At 41.8% G+C, this 26371-nt stretch overlaps 1 long non-coding RNA gene across 3 annotated transcripts in view; it reads left to right on the forward strand.

Moving 5' to 3' along the window:
• The window catches only part of LOC132327807 (uncharacterized), a 48367-nt gene that overhangs the window by 16297 nt on the left and 5699 nt on the right, over positions 1–26371 (forward strand). The window contains exons 3-4 of one of the 3 annotated variants that reach the window (XR_009486619.1): positions 12955–13095; positions 18889–19024. The exons of 1 other annotated variant lie outside the window; for it this stretch is intronic. This is a non-coding gene — a long non-coding RNA (uncharacterized LOC132327807). The remainder of the gene's footprint in view (positions 1–12954; positions 13096–18888; positions 19025–26371) is intronic. One more of the 3 variants, XR_009486620.1, reaches the window with a different exon arrangement.

The raw sequence follows: 26371 nt of genomic DNA on the forward strand, positions 1-26371 counted from the left end.
GTAATGCTGGCAGAGGCTAATGTTTACAACTCAGTCTGTTTCTTGAATACAGGCTTCAGTCTTCTCTAGCAAATTGAAACCAGATGGGAACAGCAGGGAGCAGAATGGAATTTATTTCTCTTATGTGGCTTGTGATGTTAACAAAACTCTTTGGGTATTTTTATTGTTATTTTGCCTAGAAAATGGCTTGTACCTTCTTTCTGTTCGGTCTCTGTAATGTGGAAGCCTACAGCACTTAGCCCAGCACACTAAAAGCCTTCACTGAGATGTATTGCTTTACTTCCATTGCAGTGACAGACTGTGGTATAATCCTATAACATTTTTTGTGGGGTGTTTTAGATTTTTTTTCAAGTAAAATGATCAAAACTAGTTAATCCATCCAGGAGTTTTTTTTCTGCTGTTCTTGCACTGCTGATGGAGGTGAAATGCAATTGTTTTGCAACATTTAACAAGTCTTTCTCTTTTCTCCAGCTACCCTAGGTGAAAGTACATTAAAGGAAGACTTGCTGAAATCTGAAGAGGGAGACAGGCTCAGTCACTCAAACTACAGTGGTTCCAGAATCTGTAATGTAGACAGGATAAGGATTTTTTTTCTGTGCAGTTAATGCTGTGCTTTTTTTGCTGGTTTCTCAGGAGAAAAGACTCAACATGTTGAATCACAGAGATGTTACTTCCTGCTGGGTTTTGGGATTTCCTTGCAGCTCTCCCCTCCATGGCTGCAGGAGCTGTTTTTGCATAGTGCATGTTCTAAGGCAGGAACTTGCTGAAGATGAAGACAGAAGCCAACCAGTTCTGTGCTGAATGTAATAGTTTCTGACTCAAACTGTGTAGTAATTGTCAGAATATCATAGGGTGTTGTAAGAACTGCTGTGTTGAGCATGGCTGAGGATTTATTCTTTCATAATTTGCCTAAATGAATATAGGATGCTAATCTGAATTAACATATGAAACTGGGGGGGAAGATTTCTTGATATTTTCTAGCCACTTGAAACCTGATTGTGTGCAAAAATAAATTTCAGTGTGCTGAAGTAGTCATGGGGTTTTTTCCCCACTTGCTCAATCCTAACTCCCATTCTTTCTGATTTCCCACAGAAAGAAAGAACAACTGCTTGCTGTAGCTTCAAAAATATTAACAAAATACTGTAAGCACTGGAAATATGATAGAGTTTCAAATTACTATCAGTTTCACTAGGAATTAAAAACCTGTAATCCTGGAAGTTATGGTAGTAAATTGATATCAAGTATTTTGACATACATACCTGCTTCATACAGCTTGCTTTCCTCATAGAAGTATTCCTAGCAGCTTGTTACAGTGCTGAGTTAGAGTGTCATGTATAAGATTGGTGTGGTTACTATGAAGACAAACTTTAAGAGAATTCATATGAACTCTACTTCTTCGGCAATTGTTTTTGATAAACCAGGTCTTGCAGCTCCAAGAGGCAAGCAGGAAAGGGATGGAGGGATGGTAGTCAAATTTTCAGGCAGATCAACTCCAGTTGGAGTTAAGCTCTCTGAATGTGGAATAGTGTCAAACACTCCTGTATCCTTTTTCTTCAAAAATGGCTTCAGATGTGCTGTCTTTTTACCCTGCAGTGCTAGAGGAGAGTTCTGGATAAAGCCATTTCTCTTTTGTGTTTTAACCTCTGCTGTACATTGTCCAGTCCTTGTTCAGCAAATGGTTCCATTTGGTGGACTGTCCTCTGATGCTGTTTGGAGAAAAGGGAAAGAGTTGATCTATAGTTGAGTATCTAAAATATGGGACTTCAGAGGACTGCCTGACATTGTTAAACCTAATGACTTAGAGCATCTAGAAAAGCCACTTCACTGGATAATCCTTCCCAGCACATTCCATGATAACGTTTCCAGTGCCTTTGAGTTTTTTTCTCTGCGCTTTAATGATCCTAGGATGTGAACTGTCACCTAAAGCACTATCAGAAGTGCAACTTCTGACATAATTTTAAATAAGTGAATCTTCCATCCCTAGATGTAATTCTTGCTTCATTAAAAAAAGGCTATATATTTTAATTAGGTACAGTCTGTGTTCCTACTTTGATGTAAAAAATGCTTGAAAAAAATAATATTAATGAAAATTTTTCTTAATGGTGGATGACAGACGTGTAAACTACTGTTAGACTCTGTGTGTGTGTGACTGACTGTTTGTTAAGGGGAAAGCATGTTTTCAGAGTGTGGTTTTTGGACTTCCAGACAGATTACACAAACTCAAGGAGGCCCAGCCCACATCCTGTGTAGAAAACCAGCTCACAGAAATGCTCATTGTTCTTCAGGGTTATAAGTCACTGCATTTTGTGCCTCCCTTTTATTTCAAAATATTGTATGGAAAATACTAATGCAAAGGAACCACAGCAGCTTAACAAGTGCTTGGTCCTGCCAGGTACTGAGCACTGTGCTCTTACCAGAAGGCTAGGGGACTGAGATTAAAACATTAGGCTCCCTGGCTAGAGAACAAAGAGTTTGTGTTGGTAAAAGTAGCTGAGTGTTTATCAGGTGAGTAAATCAACTGATAATTGACATACTTTCAACCTGAAAGTTGTGTGCAGCTGTGCCAGTATTTACTATCCTGGAGTGGGAGTTACAGGATATGAAGTTTTCTTCAAGCAGGATGAGTTCTCCATGACACTGATTCACCTCTGCTCATCCTTCACTGCAGAAAGAGAGGATGTGGGGTTTCCAGATCTGATACCCTACCAGAAAGTGGTTAGTGTTTCTGAATCTCTACCCATGCTTATTGCTGGGTTGTGGTTTTCAACCTGCAGGCTAATGGACCTATCCATGAAGGCAGCTATCAAGTCAAAAACACTAAAACCTGTTCACTCTTCCCTTTTTTGAATGTACATTGTCATCTTGGAGGTTATTTTTTAAAAAGCTGAGGTGCTTTCATTTTTAACTTTTAAACAGGAATAGTTGTATTATGTTTTTCTTCAAAAAAGCAACCGCTTATATTTTTTGCTAGAGTTCAGTACCCATTTAAGACTAAAATATTTGTTATGATAATCTGGCTACAGCTAAGCAGAAGGCTGCCATGAGAGTGTTTGAGGTTGTGGCCTGCTTTTCTACAGTCCTCTGAAAGGAATCACTTCCCTTTAGTCTCTGCCAGTCTCCTGACTGTGCAGCATTCCCAAACCACGTGGACCATAAAATGGGATTATAGGGGAGGCATTCAAGTAAACAGAAGTTCCCTCGGGATGAGATTTGCTTTTTCATACAGAGTTCCTGTGTGCTGTAGCCTGGCACTGGAGTGAATTCTCTTGGTGACCCCAAGGGTGGGAGAGCACCCAGGCCATCCTCATGTTTTGGGGATAGTTTCTCCTGGCTGGCACAATAAAGTCTCCCTTTGCAGTGTTTTTGGAAGGACACACCCAAGTTCAAGTTTCTTTCTGTGTCTCTTCAGTGTCTTTCTGTAACAATAAATGACCAGTCTCATGATGCAGCTATAGCTGCCAGAAATCTTCAGTGAACATACAGCTGTAGCAGTCATTAATTGCACAGTATTGCTGGAGTGCCCCAGTGCTTTTGTGAGTTGTGTTCAAGGGTAAGTAGCTGCTTGAAGAGAAAAACCTTTGTCCTTCTGTAGAAGCACGCAGTTACATTGGTGGATGATATTGTATTTCTGTGATTGCATGGTCCTGTTCAGCCTGTTCTGTTGAAAGTATACAACCTGGGCAGGCTCAGTCTGCAGTTTGAGTGCTCATGAGTTCTTTGTTGAGACTAAATTGTGTTGGTCTCAGCAGGGAACATTTCCAGACCATCCATCCTGGCCTAAATAACTCAGGCTGTCATTGTTGTTCCACAGGATGATGCAGTGTGGGATATCAGGGCACAAAGCCTTCAGACTTGTGTTCATTTTGCTGTAGCTATGTTTCATATTTTGAAAGAACTTGCCACAAATGGATGTTGTCCTTCTATCTCTCTAGTGGCTGCTTGTCACCAGAACAATGATTTAGTCAGTAGTGATCCCCTTATCATAGAGTCATAGAATGGTCGGGATTGAAAGGGATCTTAAAGATATCTAATTCTACCTCCTGCCATGGACAGGGACACCTTCCCCTAGACCACATTACTCAGGGCCCCATTACTCGGTGTGCCCTTGCACACTTCAGAGGTGGGACATCCGCAGCTTCTCTGGACAATCTGTTCTAGTATTTCACCACTCTCACACTAAAGTATTTCTTCCTGATACCTAATGTACACTTGCCCTCTTTCACATTGAAGCCATTCCCCAAGTCCTATCACTGCATGCCCTTGTATGAAGTCCCTCTCTGGTTTTTCTGTAGGGTCCCTTTGTATACTGGACGACTCATTGTTGCCAGTAGCAAGGCTTCAGATGCTGGTGGCCTTGTCTTGGCTTCTTAGAGGTGCTGCTCTGTACCACAGCATGGCTGCTTTTGTTCGGGGAGAAAGCTGCAATTGTAAATACTGTCCTTAAAACATCAGGAATTCATGTATTCCCTTAGGTGGCTGTATTCCAGACATGGCCTGTGTTTATGATGTCCTTGATGTGCTACTGGGTATTAGTGAGGAACATGATAAGAGATCCCTCCAGACTGGAAGACTGCCCTCTGCATTTGATCAGCACAGCCTTGTTTGTACTGACTTTACCTTTCTTTAGGGGTAACTCTGAACAGAAACTGTTAAACTACTTCTAATTGTGAAGCTTTGAACCAATAGCAGCAGTGAGAATTTTCAGTTATCTGAAGAAATGTATACATCAGAAATTCTTGGGGTTTTTTTCTGCACCTGGTCCAAAGAAGTAGAACAGCCCTGGAAACAGGCAAGACAACCCACTTCCTGCTGCTGTCAAAAGCAGCAAATCCATTCATTTGTGTACTTCCTATTGTAACTAAAGCAAAGAATTACTTGCTATGGGTTCTAAATCAGGAATCTCTATTCTTTCTCTTGTTTGGTTTCTTTTTAAAGCTTTTTGGCTTTAATAGGGAGCATGCTTACAAAATTAAGGGAGGTAAATTCAGGGCCTGTATCTCACACCACAGGTGGCTGCACTCAGGAGTAATGTCATTGTTACAGCTGTACAGAGCTTTTGTTTCTAGAGGGTCTGATTCTCTGCCCTCATCCATAGGTGGGGTATAAGTGAGAGAAAGGCTGACTTAATTTGATGGCAGACTGTTGATAAGAGTAGTGGTTATTTGAAGACTGCTTAATCCTATTTAAGGTTGGGTTTTTTTTTGGAAAGTCTAATTTATGGGTGTATTTTGTACCGGAGCCCATTTAAGAGCTGGGTCTGAATAAATCTGTCATTTGCTACATCTCCATTGGTATTTTCATCATATCTCAACTGTATGAGAGTTAAACAGGATTATTAAATAAAATTTTCTGAAGGTCAGGGAGATTAATTAATATTTTTAATACCTGCAGGTTTTAGGAAAACATGCTGAATTATGAGGCGAAGTACCAACTTATTTAATAACTGTATTTTTCTAATAAATATAGATGATATAGCTGTAATTGCAGGAAACTGAAAATGTCATGTCAATAACAGTAGCACCTGCTTGTATTTAATTTAATTTGTGTGTGGGATTGGTTATGTTGTAGAAAATGGCAGTTTAGGAACAAGCTTTTGAGGGGAATGATACATTGCCAAGGCTGCAATATTTGTATTACACTGTACAGACACTATATCATAACTCAGAGTGTTTGTGAGCTTCCTTCCCTTTGCAGTCCACCTGCTTACCACTGCTGTCAGGAAGGTGAAGTTGCAGTGAGCTGGGTCAGCAGGAGAAACCTCACTTTCCTTGCAGTGTTTGATTGATGCCCATGTAGCTCTGTGAATTACTTGTTACAGAGTCAAGTAGGTGCCAGTGCAAGGGAAGCAGGAGGGGCAATCTCCTGATTTGGCAGCAGTTGGCAATCAAATTGGCTTTATGGTTTCATCAAGTCCTGTCTGTAAGTTATGCCCACATCTGTAACTATCTGGAAAGCCATGGTTGTTGAAGGCTTTGCTTCCCTGCTGCCAAGTGCCAGCCGTCTCCTGAGCACTGCCACTGTTGGTCAGCTGCTTGACAAAAAGGTAGGTAGGGGACACAGCGGATTGCGAGCTTCCAGGATCTGGTTAGAGATTTCTGGGACTGATGGACGAAGAACATCTTGACACATCAGGTTCAAATGGGCCTGTGTGTTCACATTTCAAGATGAAATATGTGACCCTAAAGAAGCATTAGCTCAGACCTGGGCAGCTGCAATGTTGTGGAAAATAAAGAAATCTACGTAGTAGAAAGACAGATAAAGGAATGGCTTACCAAGACAGTTGGTAATGCACTATTGCTAACTATAACATGGGGGAAGAAAAGAAAAGGGGGGGAGAGATTTAAAAAATCCCAGCCAGTTTATCTGGATCTTTATTCTGGTGCCAAAGTACTGTGAAATTTGTGGACTGGGGTAAGACAGTAGAAGATCACCATCACCTTGGGAAAAAAAAAGGACTAAAAGGCCCTAAGCAGTGTCTTTCCAAGGACCTGGCTTTTTACTATCTACTGTTACAAGTGACACTAGAGATTACTAAAACTGGAAGAAATTAGATGAACCAAACCCTTGTCTTGTTTTCTGGTTAGCGCCATTGTTAGCATTCTTGGCAGAACTTCACAGATGCTTTCTGTGGTTTTTCTGCTTGGTTGCACTTCCTGTCTCGTTTATTGGCATAATGATGTCATTCTCACACACCACTGGGGAGGAGCACAGTGGTGGGCTCTGCCCCAATTCCTGCAAGAAAAGCTTTCTCGTGCCCCTGCAAGAAGACCTTGCTCCTGCTCTGATGGCTAAAATCTAAATGGAAGATGTCTTTTTTGAGCCTCCCCTGGCTGGAAGTGGGTGGCAGAGCAGGAGGAAGAGGCAGCAGGAGAAGTGCCATGTCATGTCATCTTTGGTAGGAAGCTACTTACAGGAACATCTGTGTTCACCTAATATAGGTGAGCACCTGGAGCCTGTGTGGAGCTGTAGAAGAGAAGACAGGGATAGGGAATATGCTTTCCCTAAGCAAACAATGCAGTGAAAAGCAGGAACGAGAGCTTCAAACACATCCCTGCTCCTCTGGCCAGGCAGCCTTGCTCATGGGAGGAAAGCACTGAGAAAGTCCTATTTGCCCAGTGTTCTTTCATAGACCAGAAGAGCAGCAGGGTTTGTTTCTCTGGTTCTCCTGCCTGTCCCAAGAAGGCAGCGTGGATCAAGCAGTTTGTCCTTGGGGATGTTGCTGCAGGAGAGGGAGGAATGTGGCTTCAAGAGGGGGAGCAGGTGCCCCTGCAACTCTGGGGAGCAGCCTGGGCCTGCTGCTTGGTGAGGTCTGTACCTGTGCACAGGCCAGGTTGTGCTGTGCAAGCTGCAATTATGCAGGGAGCTTTAAAGTGATAGAAATCAGTGTGTTAAAATGAACCTGGGAAAACTTAAATCTGGCTCAAAGGGGCTCTTCAGCATGAGTCATCTGCAGCTGTGGAGAAGCCCTGGGCAGAGCCTCCCTCCCCACTGCTGAATGGAGCTGTCAGAGTGCTTGGAGCCAGGGCAGGGAGAAAAAATACCCCAGTTCATTTCCTAACAAGGTATGCATGGGAGAATTCCCCACGGGGGCACTGGTGGGGGTTTGTGGCTCTGTTTTTCAGTCCCTCAGCTCCACATAAGAACATTGTGCAGCTTGAAACACCCTGAGCCCATCCCCAGGAAGCAGACAATGGTGTTGATATGCCTGTTGCTGCAGAGGAAGTGGCTTCTGTTATAACCAACAAGCAATCTGCCAAAGTCCATGTTTGGGTGGTTGCCAGAATATTTTTGACATAAAATTATTTTGCCTCTTTGGCTTTTGTCTTGTTGTCTGGAGATGTTCCTTTTGCTTCCTAACATTAAAATCTCACCAGTGGCAGGATTTCCACCCCCCTCACATCCTCTGCCCCACCCAAAAAAAAAGTAATACAGACTTTGAAATTGTTAATAGAGAATTCAGTCTTTATTAAATAAAATGATGAAAATATTCCTAGATGCTTTCAGGAGGGTAGCAAAACTGAAGCTAAACCATATGTAGCTATGCCATTGCTCAGGGCTTTTGTGATGCTGTTGGAAATATGACATATTACTGCAGAAAAGACAGTCTGGAAGTTGGACTCGAGATGTTGGAGGCATTAGGCGCCCTCTTGTGCTGTTTCTCTGGGAGCAGTGTAAGGTGAGCAGCTTCCTGGGAGCAGAGGCTGAGGCAAGCTTCAGCCTTGGTTTTAGTTTAGTTTGGGGGGTAACTGGTGTGTGCTTTGGCATCATGATCCAGGGTGGTTCTGATGTGTAGGAGTTACTTGTTGATGGGTCCACAAACTTCACTCTAGCTATACAGTGTGGCCATTCAAAATGAAGCTTTGAACAGAAAAAGAGACTTGGACTTATATCTTCCGAAAGACAAAAATAAATCTTTAGTAGTTTTTCTGGGTATTTTGTGAAGTAACTAGATGAAGCTCTTCAATAGGCACAGGACTTCCCTTGTGTGGTTTGCATAGCAAAATAGCTAATGTAAATGAATTCAGAGACAAATCTCCCAAGCAAAATCAGCCATTCCTGAGAACAGAATGTTGTCATTAATAATTTGAGCAAAGTGTGTGGTCATTATTGTCTTCCGTTAACCCTAAATACCTTAAAGTATCAACAAAAGTCTCCTTGTGGCTGCACAGCTTTATGTCAGTGTTTAAAAATTTTACAGTGCCAGGTATGATGTAGCTGCTGGGGAAAGATCATTCACAGATTTAGTCCTAAATTGCCCAATGAAATGAAGCAAAATATGAGAAAGGGTTCGGGGAAAGGCTCAAACAAATCCAGCATCTTGGGAGTGAGTAATCTTTATAGTTTTTCTAAGCATCTGAATTACTGCTCAATGAATAATGGAGTAACAACTTGCAGAAGACTGTCAACTATACAGCTGACAGTAATGCTTCGATAAAACAAAGAAATGCTCATATAAGCCATAGGCTTGATAAGTCTGTGGATTCAAATGTGTGCACTGAGCATGTACAAGAAGTGACACTGCTGAAGTACAAGAGCAACACTCTGTAAAAGACTGATTTCAAATTGCTGCTTCACATCCTATTCTGCTGTTTCACAGGAGGTGTGTATGTATGCTTTTCCCTAAAATATACAATGATGTAGTAGACAAGATGGTCAGTGCTCACAATGGCCCAAATTCATCAGTGCAACAAGGATGTTGTGAATGTAAAGGTTTAGTATTACACAATTTATGACATAACTGAAAAGTAGCATCTTGCATTTACAGGAAGAAGGCAGGTGGCAGGCAAGAGTGTGTGTAGCAGAGCTGCTGGCTTGCAGCAATCCTTATTCAGTATTACAGCAGTTAACTCCTGCCTTTTAAAAAATGAGTTGTTTAATTCCACTTTCCTAGATGTGTCCAGGAGCCAACTCTGAGCTCTGACTACTGCCACATTCTGTCCTTGCGTGCGAGATTATATTTCCAGATAAGCACGAATAGAGTTCAAATGAATCTATCAATAATCAGTGGAAAGGATGTCATAATGCAGAGTCTGATACTGTACAAAAATATACAAGTCCTGAAAACATGTATTTGGAAAGGAACTGCTTTATTCTTAACATAGCTGCAGGTCTGGCAGCAACAGCTCATGAAGAGGTGTGGGAATTAGCTGCACAGACTCCCTGCTGGCAAGGAGAGCTAGGAGGCTGTATGCTACTGATAGGAGACTCCTCCTTTTTAAGTCCCTTTGGGTAAAGGAAGGTAAATGGTTTTTCTTTGCTGATGAAACACATTGTGAGGCAAAGCTACAATCGAGAAGAAAAAAGTAAATGTTGAATGGAAATAAAATCTCAAGTGAAATAAGGTATGTAAAATTCTGATTTCCTTTAGGTTTTCATAATCTCTTAGATTCATCATAATGAATTCAGCTAAAAGAAGATGTATTAGGAAGGTGGGGAAAGGAAGAGATGGCTGAAAATAAAACACGCATTTTTAATTACTCCATTGCTAATTCTCTGATTTGGATCTGCTTGTAATTAAGCTAAACTATTTTCAATGGAATTTTTCTTTGAAGTATTTGCAGCAATGCAGAGTATGTGTGGTACTGTGCTGAGCCTAAGGAAAGGGCAAACAGAAATACTCCCTTGTCCTATGAATGCCACAGTCTCTCTAAGGACTCCCATGACTATTAAGCAGGCACTTTTCCCAAAATCTACATTCTTACAGCATCATTTATAGGGAACTTAAACAGCACTCTGTAATGATGCCCTCTGGTGACTCCCAAGAATTTTTACACTATAATGAAATAAAAAACAAGATGGAATTTGGCCTGCTAAGTACTCTGGCAAGTTGGACTATTCATTAAAGATTAATGAGCAAATCAGAGTTCCTAGAGCTCAGGCAATATATATAAACCATACACATACAGAGGTCCAGGACTACCTCCAAGTGTTGTAAGAGCAGAGCTGTAATGTGTAAGACAGTCTCTCACCCAGCCATGCAAGTAATCTCTTGTACATTAAAGATAAAAACTCTTGTTGGCACAGTAAATTGATAATTTCTCTTCTACTGCTTAGAGAAAAGATGAAATAAAAAACCTCTTGAGCTATTTGGAGGCAGATAGTGTGGGGGATGTTAATTGATTGTATGAAATCTTAAAAATTAGCCAGCTGTGCAAAGGAATGTCTCTTGTTTATTTTACACTTACTGTGGCTGCCACACAGTCTCTGGAAAGCTGATTTTTTTCCATGGACTGTTTCCTCTCCTGTATATTGCTTTTTATATGCACAATCTGTCTGTAGCATCTAATTTCTCTGCATTTCCTGCCCATCATTCCCCTACCATACAGGCACACATGACTAGTGCTGTACTGACTCTGGAGCTTGTGTGGTTCTTCCTGTGTTCTGGTTGAAAAGGACTCTCTTTATTTGCAGGGTTGTGTTATTTTACAGCTGGATCTGTAGTTGTATAGTGTCTGCAGACTAGTGCAGATGGAAGGAAACAAGTAATTGTGGCTGGGAATGGATGGAGTAGGTGTGGGCATCCCCTTCTGTATTGTTTCTCTTTTAAATCATGACTATAAAGCTATGTCCTGATCCATATGGATGCAACACTGGCAAGGTAATGAGATTATTGAACTCAAGGGCAGAAAGCCATTCACAAGCACATACAAGCAAGGTAATGAATAAAGGATAAACAAAACAAAACAAAACCCCAAAAAACAAAACAGAAAAAATCCCAAAACCAACCCCCCCCAAAAAAAAGACCCCATCTCAAAACAAAACAAAAAAAACCTACCCCAAATCTACCACTCAAAACTGTGTTAGTAACTTTGTATGAGGGATGAAGTATTAACTAATTACCTCATCTTTTTTAATTGAATTGTCAAATTAGGCTTGTACTCCCAATAACTATCAGCAACTCCTCTGCTTTTAAGCTCTCTTCCCCCATGCCATGCTTGGGAGAGGATGCATCTCTTCCCATTCATGTCTTTTGCAAAACAGCCCCTTAGGCACAGTGTAGATCAACTGGGTTTTATGCATATTTTCTCTAAGAAAAACTAAAGGAGTAAACAAAATATTTGTTCTGACAAGATGCCTACTTTGATCATAAATGTTAAGATCAGGAGGTGCAAGTATGATTTTATTCTTACTTCCCAAACAGTATAATCTGTAGAATCTTCTTCACTAACTTCTTCATTAAGCTAGTAATTTCCCTTTCAACTGCAGTTTGTGTTTTAGGAAAATACCTTATCTTGATTTTACAGGCCATTTAGTACCTGTAGAGAAGTTTGTGATATCATTTTTAGGTCTGATAATGCATCAGGGAAGGGCTGTTTTTCTGAACTAGCATTTGCAGTGTTTCAGTGTACGTGTCTTGCAGTCACACAGTGCTTTCTCCTGGCCTGAACAGTTACCCAGGTTTTCTGAGGAGGAGAATATACCCTTTGATGAATTCATACATCTTTAGTGCAGTATCTATTAATGTAGCACACCAAAATTAGTACTTTTCTTAGTGGCCATGCCCAGCCTTTCATTTCTAGCTAAGGCGGTGTTTCAAAGAGCCCCTGCTTCCTTCATGATCAAAATTAAAGTTGCTCACTCTGTCTGCTGGCCTGCTGATTCTTTCACACAGGCTCACGTAGCTCAACCAGTTATCTTCAAGCTCCTATTTCTATTGCAAATTTCTGTTCCACATGGTGTACTTGAGCAGTGATTTTTGCTGTGTCCAACCATCTTCATAAAGGAACTTCACTGCTCTTCAATTCAGCTCTCAGTGCCCTGTCTTCATCAGCTGGGAACTGATCAAAGGCACGTGTCATGTCTTGTGCTTTCCACAGTCTCACAGCCTTTGAGATCGTGAAAACAGCAGTAGAAGGAGACATGGGTTTTGGTATGGTTGTACGACTGACTGCTTGTAGAATATTGTCCATTTGTACATATCTTTTCAGCTGTACAGTAGGTCAGTTGTACAGTCTGCTATCACAACACAAGGAATGTATAGAACTGAGCTGATTTGAGTGCAATGCCCATTAAGTGGTCTGCTTTTATTTTTCCAGTCCTCTCTACCCATGAGTTATTCTGGTTTAGCAGCTGGAGTAAGACCAAGAAAGGAACTTGTATTCTACAAGGATTTGGGGGACAGCTCTGAAGCTCGTAAGCTTTTGGATGTAAATGTGGTTGTATATTTTTTCTTATCCTATGCAGAGAGAACTCTTAAGGCAGCATTTTCAAGATTAGGCCTTTGGGTAAACTGGTATAGGGACATTGCTGGTATAGAGATATACCAGCAATATAGATAGCTCCTTAGGGGAGGCTGCCGAAGGGAGATTTTTGCCTCAGTTGTGATTCAGATAATTTGCCCCCTTACCTATCAGTGTGTCAGCACCCCCCGCCCCCCCCTTGTTACTTGCCTTCTCTCCCTGTGGTTTGTATTTTTATTCTTTCTCATAACAGTGTTGGCTCCATTTTTCACAGGCTTTCACTGCACTGGGATTGTTTCTTACACAGCTGAAAGAGCTGCTCCTACAGGTCATCGTCCTGGGTGGGAGCAGCAGCAGCTTACTCCAGGACAGGACATGAAACTTGGAATATAGCTGAAGGTGCTGTGCAGATCAGGTCAGCATATCCCACTTCTCTCTGTGCTTTGTTATGGTAGGTTTACAAGTTCTGGACAGAGAGGTATTGGCTACAAGAGAAGGGTTGTAGAAATACAGAGAACCATGCGGAGCTATAGAGAAGTTTCACACCTGAGGTGTATGGAGAATTATCCTTCGATGTCATCGATGAGAGGGAGTCTCCAGTCAAACAACTCCTCCACTGACGTGTTGAGGCAAGTGACTCAGCTCTGCAGTGGAGAAGAATGTCCCTAGTGCAGCTTTCCCAGAAACACCTTCACCTGGAGGTTTCTTGCTCAGAATTAATTTGCTTGTGAAAACTCATCAGTCCTCAGAGCCTGGGGTGACAGAGTTGTGGCCAGATTGTTCTCATGGGGATGAGGATGCACAGCTGTAAGCAAGCCTAATTAAGGCCTCTGACGAACTTTCCAGCGTAACTGCACCAGTAATTGTCAGGATCTATCAAGTAAATAAAGGTTAGTTGTTCTCTCAGTTCTGAGAGTTGCAGAAGTTTATAATCATCCTATCTTATCAGGAATGAAATACATTGAGGCCTATTAAAGCAGGCAGCGGTTGCTATTCGCTGGTGGTTTGTTAACAAATAAAAGCTTTCAGAAATAACACAGGATGAGTCTGGCAGCAGTCAACTGACCTGTAATTTTAAGATTGGGGAAATGATTAGAAAAAGGAAGCAGAGCATAGCAGAACTCACAGCCTGGTAATTCCCATGAGCTTATCTGGAGCTTGAGCTGCTATCACGAGTGAGACCCCGAGTATCTGAGTCTCCTGAACTATACAGGTTTGCACTGCAAGTCACCCCTCTGGGAAAAAGAAAAGACATGAATGTTTCTGACAGAATAATTTTGTGAGCAGCTTTTTCCCTTCTAAGACATCAGCCTTAAATAGGACTGCTACCAAGGTCTACTTACTCTATAGACATTATATCCTAGCCTTTTTTTTTTTTTTTTAAAGTAATTTGCTTTTGAAGATGATTGTTGCAGGGAGTGGCCCAGTTATGAAGATACTTGGGCCAAATCTTCTGAAACTCCTGTAAACAAGTTTTGCTTGATTCTGGCAGCACAAACCAGTTTTAAACCTGGTTTGAAATGGCTAGCATTCATGGAAGTACACTGCATATGGCAATGGACAGGAAAAGAAAAAGTGCCATCTCAACAGGTACCTGCTACCAAGAAGCCCAGTTGGCAAGCATTATGTAGGAGAAGCAGTCTGGAGTCAAGACCTGAAAGCTGACTTCTCATGTGGGACAGGAAATTATTGAATGTCTGGAGTATCTGATTTATTTGCTGTCAGCTTTTCAATCTCCTAAACAAGATAAATACAGTGACACATGGAGTTTGTGAGTCCCTGTGCTGGCATTATGAACACTCTGCATAAAAGAGGATGGTGAAGCAGAATAATTAAAGCATCCCACTGTGCCGCCAGATGTACAAATTTATGTCTTCATTTGGTAGACCCTCACCAATGAAGGTGAAATAGGTATTTTGGGATCAGTTAACTCCAAGGAAGGCAGTGGTATATTAACCTGTCTCCTCCAGGACAGGGTTAACTACAGAAATTGAAGTGTCCTGTCCTTGTTCACCTGTTAGATTACTCCAATCTAGCAAACATTTGAACTTTTCAGCCTGGATTCATTCAAACTCTTAAGTTGGTATAAAAAATGCATCTGTTGCCATGTACCCCTAGGATGTTTCTTGACTTCCCAGGATCATGTGTCTTACAGTAATACTTTCAACATGTGCTTCAGAGTGAGGCACAAACCCAAAGGGATTCACTGGTTGTGTGACTGCAAAGGCACATTCTTCTTTCCTGGCTCTGACATATATACCTTGGGGAGTATTTGATTGATGCATATGGTAAGATATCAGCATGCATTGATTAAGCGTATTCAGAAAAGCGTGTTCAATTGCTATTGCACAAGAAAAAAATCAGCTTGTCCTTTTGAAACACCCTGGCATGGTTGGTTTCAAGAATTATTTATTATGGAGACTTTAGGATGAAAGTAAGAAATCCTGTGAGAAAAATTTCTGGTTGTTTCTTGTATTTTCTCCACTCCTCCCTCACCCTGAACTGTTCAATATAGTTAGAAAAAAATCCCTTAGAAACCCTTTCCATATAAAATATCATCAGATGGAGCAAAAGGAAAGCTGAATTTGCCCCTGAAGCATTCCCACACTGAAATATTAAATACTCCAGCCCCAGAGCTTGGGATACAGGGAAACTACCATTAGCAAGATGTCCATGCTGTTTGTGGAGGGGGGAATCACAGAGTGTCTCATGCCTTGGATGCTTCAGGGGACAATTTGGCAGAGCAGAAGTTATCCTTCAGTTCGATGATGTGGTAGCTCTGGTGGCAATACCAGCCTACAGACCTCTGTCCTGTTCTCTGTCCCTCCTTGCTGTTTTCCATGCCATTGGGCACAATACTTGTGGTTGGATTAAAGCAGGTTCCTACAAACAGCACTGAAGACCAGAACACTCATGGGGTGGGGTGGTGGTGTCCTTTAAAGCCCAGCACTGATCAGATTTACAGCAGGTAATGCATGCAGGTGATGGCCTCTCCCATCGCTGGGGTGGTAAGGATGCACTTGGGCACTGTACTGAATAAGGTCCTTGCTTTAAGCCTGTAGGTATGTTCTAGAAGGCTCTGCTCCGGCTTCAACTCCATCAAATCATGATCCTTGGAAATAACACATCATAAAATGTAGTGTCCCTGTGCTTCAGAGCAGCTGAAGAGGCACAGGGAAGGTTCAGATGTAGGTAATAATTTGCTGTCTAAGCTCCACCAAAACTGCTCAGTGCTGTGACCTCTTTTATTGAACAGCACTGGCACAGCACTGCATTCAGTAACAGGATTTGAGGAGAGTTTAAATTCAACAAAGATGGAAATACGAAATCTACTAAACAGTTATAACTTTTTCTTGTCATACTGGACAGAAGAGATAGAAAACATTTCACATACTGTAAGATTAGGTGAGATAGAACTTCCTCAAATTTTGTAACACAGGTTTGGATTTCTAACTGCTTGCTAAAAAAAAAAGAAAAAAAGGCTCCTTCTCTTACTCTAGTCAACTATGACTACAAACAATTATGTAAAAACTTATTTTTCTACGACATTTATCATGACAAAGAAAATACGAGAAACTGCATGCCAACATTTATTATAATTTCATTAGTATCCAAGTAGATCTAATTTATGTGGAGGTTCTGTTTCCAAGATGAGGATCAAATGAATCTCATCTGACAGACAATTGAGTTATAAAGGGTTCACATGAGAACTGTTCTCCAACAGAATGTAAACAAGACATACTGATTAATAAGGTCAGATGTACAATAGGGAGCTAAATTATGGCAGAACTCATCAACCAACAACACATGCTAGACCTTCTCAAATGGTACAAGTTAGCATGCAGTAAAGCAAAAGTTTTAAATTAACCCTAATATTTTACCCTCTGGGCAGTAGAACTAGAAGTTAGAGGAAGTAAGTTTATAAACCATAGAAGTAATATGATTCCATGTGACAAGTTGTAAAGACTTGAATTTCTCCCAAAGACTCACGGATTTTTACAGTGTTAAATATCACTGTAATTATTAAATCTTGCATGAAAACCCCAAGGAAACAAACTGTAGCATAAATGTAACATCTGAGACTTAAGATTTATGTTCTGGGAACTGACTGAAATGCACAAGTAGAAGATTCATGTAGCAAAATGTTGCAAGGGCATCCCTGCTAAATGCCTTGTGGAAATTGCTAAGCAAACTGGAATAGTTCCAAAATATGTAGGTGGGATTGCTCTTCACAATGCTGGGATTTACTCCATTATTGTCCAAGTGACTCAGCTGAAATTACCCACAATCTACTAGACATACTTTATTTCAATACATTTTGCCCTGGCCTTTCCTCTCTGTGGCTACATGGCCTTAATTCACCTAAATTTCTGAAATGGTACTGCCAAGTGGTTCTGATAACACCACTACACTTTCCATAGCCAAATATGATGTAGACTCATCTGCATTTTCAGAACAGTGTGTCACTGCCTTCTAGCAACATTTTCTTTGTTAATCTACTGACAAGAGAAATATACTGCCTTCCCTGCTTTTGGACTGAGCTCCTTCTCTTCTGTGACTTTGCCAGTTGCTAAATGACCTTGAAACTGATTCCCAAACACAGAAAAGTAGTTATTTGAAGCCATGATGCTTAATTAAACAGTCAATCCAGGAATCCTGTTTGCTTTTACTGTAGCAGAGCAAATAGGCCTTTTGTTATTCAAAGATGAATTGGGCTAGATCAGCTTTGTGCAGATAAAAACACAAGGTTCCCACTTCGGTATCTCACATCTGTATCTAGCTGGATGATATCCCCTGATGCACCACTCTTACAGAAAACAGGCTGTTCTTCCTGCCTTTTTATCTAGAATACTGTTTAACTTAAATATTGGATCAGGATTTGGTCAGTCAATTCACAGCAGTTTGTGTAACCTCAAATGGAGATTAAATCCAACCCAATGCATGGATTGCAGTATTTTGTTTTTAGGGCAGCCAGTGCCAGCTGCTTCAGCAGAAGGTTTAAGAAGCTCCTGAGAGGACAAGTATAAAATAGTCTTGAATTCTACCACTGAGCATTTGAGGGACGGAGCTCTGAAGCATTATGGTTTATACTTCTAGTAGTTTTTCAGTCCTGTCAAAAAAATGTCAAACATCCTCATTACCCTCTTAACTGTCCAGTGGTGTTTTGGAACCTAACTTTCCACAATACCTATTGACAGGGATTTGATAGCTTGGCTTAAGGTGTCACCTTCCTCTGCTCTTACAAATCTGTCATTTGAAATTGGCTTGCTTTCAATTTCACTGTGTTTATTCACCTGTTGTACCAAGATACATACTGGTGCTCCTAAGCACTTTTCATCTTCTGGTTCAAGTATTTCACTCAGTAAATTGGATGCCTATACTCTAAATGTTCCCCTCCATCTCTCCTGGCTCCCCAGGGAAGGAAGCCTAGGCATGTTGGCCACCAAGATATGCTTTGGCCAGGTACCATGCAGGTCAAATCATCCAGTTCCCCTAACTGGATCTAGGTGCAGCTCTGGTGCTTTTCCTCTATATTCTGTTTGGGTAAAGTTCCTTGTATAATATTTTACTTTAACATAAAATTTCCTATATTTATCTCTGTTTTAATCAATAATTAATTCTCATATAAATACCTTACTATGCTCTCTAAGATGAAGCAAAACATACCATTGCTCTTTAATAAGTCTCCTTAAGCACATTGGGTGCCCCAATGCCAAAACAGCCACTCTTTTATTTTGGATGAGGGCCACAGATCCTAAAAACTGTGTAAGCACCCAATTCCTTAAAAAAATTTAGTCATAAAAATAGGTCCTAAAAATTCTGTAAGCACAGAATTACTTTAAAAAATTTAGTCACACAAATAGATTCTAAAGTACTTGACCACTTGTAGAAATCCAAGCCAAACAAAGTGTGCTGAAACTTGCTTCTTTGATTGTGAATTTGCAAGACGAAACAAGATAAACTGTATTTCACAAGGGTTCCTGTTACCAGCCAGGAGAAGGAAGAGGCCCTTCCTGGAGCAAGCAGCCAGGAAGAGACAGGACCTAGCAGCTGACAGAGAAAGAAACCTATAAACTGAACTCCACTAGTGCTAGTAAGCCAGATTGTAGGGAGTGTAATGGGTGATGATGGGGGACTGCAGGAAGAAAACAGGTGGCTGACTTTTGAGGTATGTGAAGAAATTAAAAAAATAATGTGTATTTTTTAGGATACTGAATGGCACAGAAGAACTATTGGACCCCAGGCTAACACTTTCCAAACCACTCTACTGACAACATGTCATAACCAGACCAGAACACAACTACAAATAACAGTAGGAAATCTACCGACATCATGCCAAGAGAGTGAGTCAGTGTTAGTCATTTGGTGCTTTTCTTAATAATTGGGGGTTTTGCCCAAATACTACTGAAAATCATTCCTCTCCTCCCTCTGTAGTACCAGAGGGTATTTGATGTATATATACATGTATATTTTTTTTCTCAGATTTCATGCCATCACTTTGCCTGCCCACAACATTTACCAAACGTCTTATCATCTTTATTAAAAATTAAATTTGTTTCTTAAAATAAATTCCCTCAGAAGCTTTCCAGCAAAGTGTCTCAGCCCTTTGCAAAGCCCAGTTAGCACCGGGGACAGAAAGCTCTGTGGAGAAAAGGGAGAACTTGTGCTGTTTTGGTGACATTAATTCCCTTCATCTTTATACCTGTGTAATCACTAGTATACAGAAAGCATGCTGATCTAGCAGCATCTTCTTAGTATTAAAGTATGCTGTACACAAAACAGTGAAGACAGCCCTTCTTACATTCTTTGACTATTTTTTTTTATTTTCAGGTTTTTAAAGCACTTCTTCTGAGATTTATAATAACTGATTAAATATCAATATATTTAATAATGCAACCCATAGTTACACTTAAGTATTTTACTTTCTCAGCATTCAGTGCTTTGAAAGTCTGTACTACCATTTGAAACAAACTAGGAATAGCTCATATAGAGGATTTTGCTAGAAGATCCACTGATCAACACTTGTAACTTACTTGAAATGATTTCTCATGCCTCAGCTAAAAGCAGCCTTTACTAATGGGTAACAGCTTTCTGTGGCGTTGATACTCCCTCTTCTGCAAGCAAAGTCACATGGGCAGGGAGCTGCCTACAGGATGGAGCAGAGCCCACGGGAACACAGGGCACCACGGGCTATTCTCACATCTATTGTGGCAGGTCTGCACTCCAAGGGACTGGTTTCTGGAGAACCCAAAAAGGTGTAAGTTTATAACATGCTTTAGAGATCAGTTGCAAGCTTCTTCTGTCCCAAATGTGGAGAGCACCAAGTGGGCTGTTTTATATGTAAAGCAGTATCTTAGGGGAAGGAAAGTTTGGTCATACTGATTGACTAAATTTGATCTTTTAAGACCAAGGTTGAACTGAGAAATCTTCAAAGAACATACATCCATAAAAATGCCTTCTCTTCATTAAGAACAGTCAGTTAAGAGTGTCACTGAATTCAGGATCAAACATCATCTCTGTAGGTGTCACAGTCCAGTAGCAAGGTAAATTTGGTTGAGAAAAATGTATTGTGTCAAACTAAGTACCATCAGGGAGCTTTTTGTGTGGCATGGAGCTAAACCATCTCTACCAGTACAGTGGTTCCTAGTCTGCTTTTGGCCTGAGGCAAAGATGGTCACCCAGATGAGGCTGAGCTAAAATTAGGGAATTAGCATATGCCAGGCAGCCTTTCCAGTGGGTAGCCTGGGTGAAGCCATGCTGCTTTAGAGGCTGAGACTTCAATAATAAGGGTGTGTGCCATTCTCTGCCAGAGAATGGTTTCAGACAAGTTTAATTTACTTTAATAAGTTAATTTTAATTTATATACATGGAACTGTGGAGTGTGGGTGAAACCTTAGAGGGACAGGCATTGCAGCTGCTTTGGCTTTTCTCCTGCCCCAGGGGATTCAGATCTCCTTGGTGTTCATGGATTCTCTGCTGCTGCACAGCAGGAGAGTGTCTCCTGCTCCAAATTTTGAGTAGTTTGGTAGCAAACAGAGGTGTTTGGAAGCAGGGTGGCCATTGCAGGAGTGGTTTCAATACCCAAATACATTAGTGTTACCCTCTGCTCTTGGTTTCCTGCCGGAGGCCCCAGCTACAGATCAGCTTCTGAGAGGGAAGGGAGACCTTTCCAAAAGGAGTAGGACCTTATGTGGAGGCTTGCTGTCCTGTGTCTGTGCTGCTGGGGACCAGCTGTGGACTGTGTGTCAATCACTGATAAAGGTCACTCATGAGGTATATTTTAGCACTATTCTCTGTGATGATCCCATCACTACTGACCCACACAGGTTGGCGGGATGGGAAAGGTCGCAGTGCCTGTGACTGCACATGTGCACATAAGCACAGAAACTGTTTGCCAGGTACAAAATCCCTTCTACTTCCCACTGCTGTACCTTTGCAGTGGCTCTTTTGAGTCAGGACTAAGAAATTTGCAGAGCACCAGCATCCCTTGTGTAAACAAACATGCTTGCAGGCAGGCACTGGGGCCCTATCAGAAAACAAGATGATTGGCATGATAAAGTACCAGTATAGTCTTGAAGGAGCTGGGTTTGCTAAGAATGTGCAGCTTCATTAAGGAGTTTTTGTGGGTTAAAGCATGTTTGAGCTGGTAAAAGTAAATGAAGGGTAGGCCCTGATGCCCGTGCAAATACCCAAAATGGCTGCACTCCCAAGGCAAAATCTTGGAGCTGACAAGAGTTCCTGCAGGGTGAAACTGCTGAGCAGAAATTGCTAAAATGCTTTAATTAAACCACAGAGAGGAGGAGAAGGCAGATATTTCTCAGGAAGGAGAGCATCTTGTGTTTCCTCATGGGACTCAACTGCAATGGGTCAGAGAGAAGTCATTGCTTCAGACAGGAGCTCTGGCCCAAATGTCAGCCCTTGGCATCTTCCTGCCAAGAAGAATAAGGATGCAGATGTGTTACAAATAAACCTACCCAGAGAAATGGGATTGGGGGCTGGTACTGCCCCCTTGCCCTGGCAGCCCTCACTCCTGCCATGGCAGGAGCTGGGTGGAGGAATGTCCCCAGCATGTCCAGACCCTGCTCTCTTGATTATTTTTTACATGCTTAATTTCTTTCGAAGTGTTCAGTTGATTTAAATCGCACATCAAGGCGGCACAAAGAACAAACAGGTTCTCCACAGAAATCCTGTGAATTGTTGCTCTGCCATTCACTGTTGCAGGCAAAAGAGTCACCAGGAGATGCAAGAAGGAAATCTTCAAAGTTAATTATTTACTAGTTTATAGACTTTCAGCTACTTCAGCCTGGCAGGTTTGATAAGGAAGCCTGGAGCTTCAGCAGAAGCAATTAGCGTGACTTCTATGAGATATTAGTGAGTAATTGTGCCATTGTTTATTTCCTGTAAAGCGACAGACTACTAGAAAGGGTTTGTTTGCTGTTTGTAGATTATTTGTGTCAGGATGGATGAATTCACGAGGAGAATGGCAAGTAGGAGTGAGAACACTACAAAGACTTTCTCCATGACAGTACAAGGACATGCACTTCTCCCCATCTTGTTCACTAATACATCTTCTCTTGCTTTTTTCCTTTGGTGTTAATAATGGTGATGATCCTCAGAGCCAGGTTTGTTTTGGTATTAGCCCTGAGAAGACCCCAGGAGGGGAACAAGAGTGCCCTGAGTAAATTGATGCTGGCAAAGGGACAAATCACTGGGCAGATTTGTGCATCAGTCCTAGAAGACTAGCAAAAAGATGGAGGTGTCCTTGATAATCAATATTGAAGAAAACAGTGGAAGAAGTAGCAAAGGTTGTATTTCCCTCCATTTGCAAGTAGGTTTCCTTTTCCAGTTTATATCGCTTCCTGCCAGACATGAAATTGAGCCCCTTTGTATGCAGGAATAATCCAGCTCACCTCAAATCAATTCCTGTCAGCTCTGAAAATGAAACATGAGAACTACTAAAAATAAGCAACAACAGGGCATGAAATAAATAATCTACTGTTTTGTCCAGGGAGAAATACTTTCTGACTTGGTCATCAGCAAGTAATTATCCTTGCAGGAACTGGCTAAGACGTTAACATATCTAAAGTGCATAGCTGACCTTGTTTTGGGAAAGATAGTAGCCTGTGGTACTTTCGAGACCCTTTTCAGGTATGATTTTAAGATTAATGCTATAGAACTTATTTAGAAAGTCTCTTTTCAGCAGGGAGCGATTTATAATTGGTCTTTCTTTTTTTTCTGGAAATCCTGAGTATTTGGGCACTTCAGAAGTTCTCAAGGCCAATATTAAATTGTTACAACTTTTGGAAGCACTGTGAAAGATTAAGACCAATGAACCGAGGATGAATGGGAAATGTACATTCTAAAATGCTTTAGTCCAAACAAATACTTAAAATCTGTGAGTACCAGTACAGCCAGAAAAGGAAGTTGAAAGGAAAATTTTGCACACCAAGTACTGTTCAGCTTGATGTTGGGAAAAACTGATGTTGGGAATCAGCAAAGCCATCTGAAACAAACAGGTTATCCCTTGTCAAGAATACCTAAAGTTCTTTGTAATGAAAAAAGACACAATAACTCTTAGGAAATCATGTAAGTTAATATGAACCACCAAAGATATCCCAAGGATGGGATGCAAGGCAAAAATGAAAAATAGGGCCTCTCAAGGCAGTTTTGAAGTGATGCTAATCTGCATCAGTGAAACCAAGATTGCCACAGGCAGCACTGACCTTACAGTTAATTTCAACACTTGTACTTAGGACTTTTAATTCCAAGGTTTCTTGAAGGTTGAGTGGACTGAATGGCAAAAAAGAAGTCTTGTCTGCACTCCCTCCCTATGTGCTGAACCTCAGCTGGGCTAATTCTTTGCAGCTGCCCAGGCAGAGAGCCAGACCCTTCAGGTAGTGTATTGTGGACAGAACAAGAGAAGGAGCTCTGGCATCCTCACAAACAGTGCACCCTTGGGCAGGGGAAAGCCCAGAAAATACCAAAGGGCCTGGTATTGCTCTCCCACATGGGCTTTGTAAGAGCCAAGATAAAGAGCATCCAGCAAAGCAGTATAATGTAGCAGTGGGACTCCAAAAACTAGCCCATGGAGAAGGGGAAGGGATGTAGGTCAACTCTGCTCTCTTCAATCAGGACACGTGGTTTTACATATCTTCATAGGGACCTTTGATGCATGTGCACAATAAAATTAATGTGGATGTTAAAAACCTCTTTGGCACTATAGTCCTGTAATTCTGTCATCCCTCCATCCTCCCTCCCTCATGCTGACTAAACCCTCTAGTCCACTGTGTTTTGAGTTCTCTTAGTAATTTTTTTTTCTGTTTGAAAGTAGTTGGTACCCTCCTGATTTAATTTCTTTACTAGTATATTTATCTTCAAATAAATGCTCTCTGTTGTAGTCCATCTTTGACACAGCACCTTCCCTTCCCCTAACAGAAGCTGTCTCATAGAATCAAAGAATGGTTTGGGTTGGGAGGGATCTTAAAAGGCATCTATTTCCACCCCCTTGCTGTGGATAGGGACACCTTCCACTAGACCAGGTTGCTTAGAAACCCATCCAGCCTGGCCTTGAACACTTCCCGGGATGGAGTATCCACAACTTCTCTGGGCAACCTGTGCCAGTGTTTCACCACCCTGATTGTAAAAAATTTCTTCCTTATATCTAGCTTAAATCTACCCTCTTTTCGTTTAAAACCATCACCCCTTCTCCTATCACTAAAGGCAATAGGAACACATATCTGAAGTGTAGAGAATTTAGAAATGATTAAACAAAAAATCCTTATCACATTTGCCACAGAACTACTGCTCTGCTGCTGTTTACTGGGATTCAGCTGGGATAATCTCTCTCTCAGACTTTTACTTAGCTTTAATGGCAACAGGACAGTGACAGTAGGTGGGACTAGATGACCTTTAGCAGTCCCTTCCAACCCAAGCTATTGTACGTTTCCAGTTCAGAGGGGATGCTGCTCAGTGCTGGCACACACCCAAGCCCAGCCCCGGGGCAGGCAGGCTCCCTGCGAGCATGGCTGGAGCTGTGTGGCAGGAAGGAGCTGTTGTTTCCTGCTCCCTTTGCTAGCTCTTGTTCTGCTTAAAATGGGAGGCCAAAAAGAGACAGATTGGGAAAGCAAAGTCTGGTTGCAAAGTTTCAAGTGTTCTTGCTTATGAAGAATTAACCTTGCCCTTGTCAAGAAAGCGACTTGGAGATTTATATTAGCACCATCGGGACTTCCTGTCACCAGCCAAGGTCTAAGTGCTGTTTCTTAAATGAAATCAAAAGGCTGTCCTCCTGCAGGGAGGGTTGGCAGTCCCTGCTGTGTCTCCCTCAGCAGGCCTGAATCCGCCCATGGGTCGGGCCGGGCTGTGCTGGGTTTGGAGAGGTAAGTAAGGTCTGCAGGCTCTGCCCGAGGGCTGCGCGGTGAAAAGGACCTCCCTGGGAACTATCCTGCCAAAATCTGGCTCTGATAAAACAGCCCAACCCATCCTGTAAAGACTTTTACTGAAAAATCTTGAAATAATCACAGAGGAAATGACAGGAACTCGGGCCTCCCTTCCCGGCCTGGCCAGACACTCCCTGGCTTTTCCCCTCCCTGACACGCCGTGTCCCTGGGGACGGGCCAGGGCCGTGAGGGGCCGGGAGCAGGACTGCGGCTGCGTGCTTCGTGCTCTGCTCCTTGTAGGAGCAGGGAAATGTAGGGTCAAGTTCAGGGATTGCAGAGGCAGCAGAGGGAGGAACAGAGAGATTCCTCTGGCCTTAGTGACATTTTGCTTATTTATACCAGCTGCAGATCTTATCTGGAACCTTGAGAGACTTTAGTGTGGCTTTCCTCATTTGCGTTTAAGAGGGCATTCAATTAACACAAGTGCCACATACTGAAATACCTGCTTTATGAGGGGGCAGGGCTGAGCAGCTTAAAAATACACAGGACTTTGGATTATATTACTTCCTATGGAACAGTTTCCAGTTCTGCTGCCCCAGACCATGTATCTCTTTCCTTAAGGATGGATGAGATGTAAAGAAACCACTCCCATATTTTTATCAAGAAGGTGAGGTCATTGTGTTTGATTTTTTTACCTTGTGGTTTGTAACATGTTAGATCCCGGTGAGACAGTCTGAATCTGGCATTGGCTTGGTACCTTTGTACATTGCTAAACATCACAAGAGGATAATAAGGAATATGCTGTACATGCTCTACCTGCCCTCCATCCTGTCTGTCTTCCTTGGATGACCCCAAACATTATTTTAAGTGCAACATCCCTCTGTTGTACAGCTTTCCTTTAATGGTTTTTTTTTGGTGTGCACTAATGTATTCCTGTCCCAAAGCTACAGAGGAGCAATGTGTCAGCAGGCTGCAATGTTCATGAGTGTGCATGCACAGTGGTCATCAGACCACAGGTACAGAGCTGGGCTGAGCAAATTATGCTCTTGGGAGCTATGTTCCTAACTTCCCAAGATTCACTTGAAAAAACTCCAACTTTTAATTTGTAGAATTGCACAGACTGGTGGCAGCAGGACACAAGCAGGAAACATGAAAAAACAGAGAAAAAAACCACAGAGATGCTACAATGTTTGGCAGCAAGTAGGTTGCCCCCTTCCCCAGGCTTCCTTCTGAAGGTTACCACCACCACCTTCCACTTGGTTGGCTTCACAGACCGTCACCCTGCATCCTGGCTGGTGGCAGCAGCCTGCAGGA

This window comes from Haemorhous mexicanus, chromosome 5 (genome assembly GCF_027477595.1).
Source record: "Haemorhous mexicanus isolate bHaeMex1 chromosome 5, bHaeMex1.pri, whole genome shotgun sequence".
Lineage (NCBI taxonomy): Eukaryota > Metazoa > Chordata > Aves > Passeriformes > Fringillidae > Haemorhous > Haemorhous mexicanus.